The sequence below is a fragment of the Palaemon carinicauda genome, chromosome 3 (genome assembly GCF_036898095.1).
Source record: "Palaemon carinicauda isolate YSFRI2023 chromosome 3, ASM3689809v2, whole genome shotgun sequence".
Classification (NCBI taxonomy): Eukaryota; Metazoa; Arthropoda; class Malacostraca; order Decapoda; family Palaemonidae; genus Palaemon; species Palaemon carinicauda.
The window spans coordinates 182,692,507-182,694,520 of NC_090727.1; positions in this window are offsets into that span (position 1 = coordinate 182,692,507).

The window sequence follows — 2,014 nt, forward strand, 5'->3', positions numbered from 1 at the left end:
TTATGTCAGCCCTTGTCTGCCGGTCACCAAGAGTGTGGCCGGCAGCTGGGTACTACCTTGTGTAGTTGCTGGCCGGCAGCCATTGCCGGCCAACATTGGCTATTACCGGCCGGCAGTTGCTGCCGACCGGCACATGCATTTGAACCAGAGTGCTGCTGCCTTATAGCTGTTAAGTAGTATACTTTAAAGCTAGTTGTGGTGTGTGCCGGCCGGCAAAGGCAGGCCGGCACACATCCCCCTATACTGTACTAGTATTCTTCAGTATAACATATACAGTAAGAAGAAAACTATGGTAAGGGTTTTGGTACAGCACTGTGTCTTCTAACACTATTGTGTTTTCTTGCACATCCCTTTGCTGTTGCCCTACAGATAGGAAGCTGAGTCTTTCCTGTCTATTATCCAGGATTTTAAAATCATTGCTTAGGTGTGAGCTCCACCTGTTTCCTCTGGAAACCTTGCATTGGTTACTCTAGAAGAGATAAACCATTTTGATTTTATTATCTGGAAGGCTGCAACAATGGGTTGTGAGGGAAACACAAGTGTGTGTCTTTCCTTTCTGAATTGTTATGCTATACTATGCATATCCAGTGATACATAGTTCACTTGATACTCATGGAAATTTCTTCTCTTTACAGAAGGACACTCCGAAGTGGGGAAGTGCTTTCTGCAACGTCAGCAGCAAGAACCTCTGCGGACATGAGTTTTGTAGGAGACACGCAGCATACGCTGTCTCCAAGGATGATCTCCGATATTGAGACCCTCAGGTATGTACTGTGCGCACTAACCTGATTATTGAGACCTTTAATTCCCCTAGGACAGAGGAATCAAGGGATATAGCTAGGAAGAAGCTTCGTACCTGGGTAAGGGGCTTCCAAAAGAACACTTCTGGCCCTTATCTTCCAAGTGAGAAGATGAGGGCGTATCTTTTCCCTAAGGCATCAGCTGATCCAGTGATTCCCCAGCCTCAAGAGGAGATCCCCTAAGTTCAGATCCAGGTGGATGCTGAAGTCGCGGTCGCGATGCAAGACATCCAGTTAGATGACAGGATGTCTGATGTGGACGGGTGTCAGGAGGAAGACCTCCTGGCAGAAGCCCAGGATGAAGTTCAAGCCCCAGATGTTGTAGAGGTAGACGTCGTCGAGGTGTCGGCTACTCCGGCTCAGATTCCGGAGCCTATTCCCTCTACATCGGCCGGTCTCCCAGTAGAGCTGGGACAGGCCCTCTCTTCTAGTGTTGGAATGATCCAACAAATGCAGAAGGAGAATCAGGAGAAGGCGGCTGCAATGGAACTGCGAATGCAGTGCCTTGCAGAATCACATGGGCCCCAGGAAAAGCTCAATGTGAAAGACCTTCCGTTGTGCTCAGATGCTAACCCATGGAGGTATGCTGAGCACATGCCGATGACGACTGGAAAGATCGTCATCTCGGATAAGCTGGGCTCAGTTCCCCTGGAGGAGGTGGAATTCTGGCCCAGCAAGGCATCATATCCGGACTGTTATGTCCGGCTGAGGAAGGAACCAGCTTCAAAGGAGGAGACAGAGCCGAAGGAGGTCATAGTGATGGACCATGCTAAGGCTCAAGCTCTACTTTCATCCTCGATGAAAGAGAGGGGCTTCTCTAACTCAAAGGTAGCCGCATTGAATAGGAAGCTCCCTTCCTTTGTGTCCTCGCCTACTAGAGCCTTCCCCTTTTTTACAGAAAGGGTTTCTGGCTGTACTAAAAGCATTCGAGGCCGGCAAGTCTTGCCCCTCCCTAGAGGAGTGTAAACCCTTGTCGCTGGCCCTGCCTATGGACCACAAAGACTGGAAGGACGTCCATCTTACGTTCTCAGTTGGAAAGTTGGAGGCTGATATTGCCGGACGTCAGTTCGGCAAGGACCTCCCTAAGCTGTCTGACTTTCTTTTGCGAAGTGAGTTCGATACAAAAGAAAGACTGACTGCTTCAATGTCTCTTCAGACTACTCTCGAGACGATGGCAAGTGACCCCAAGGTCCATGAAATGTTCATGGTAGTGG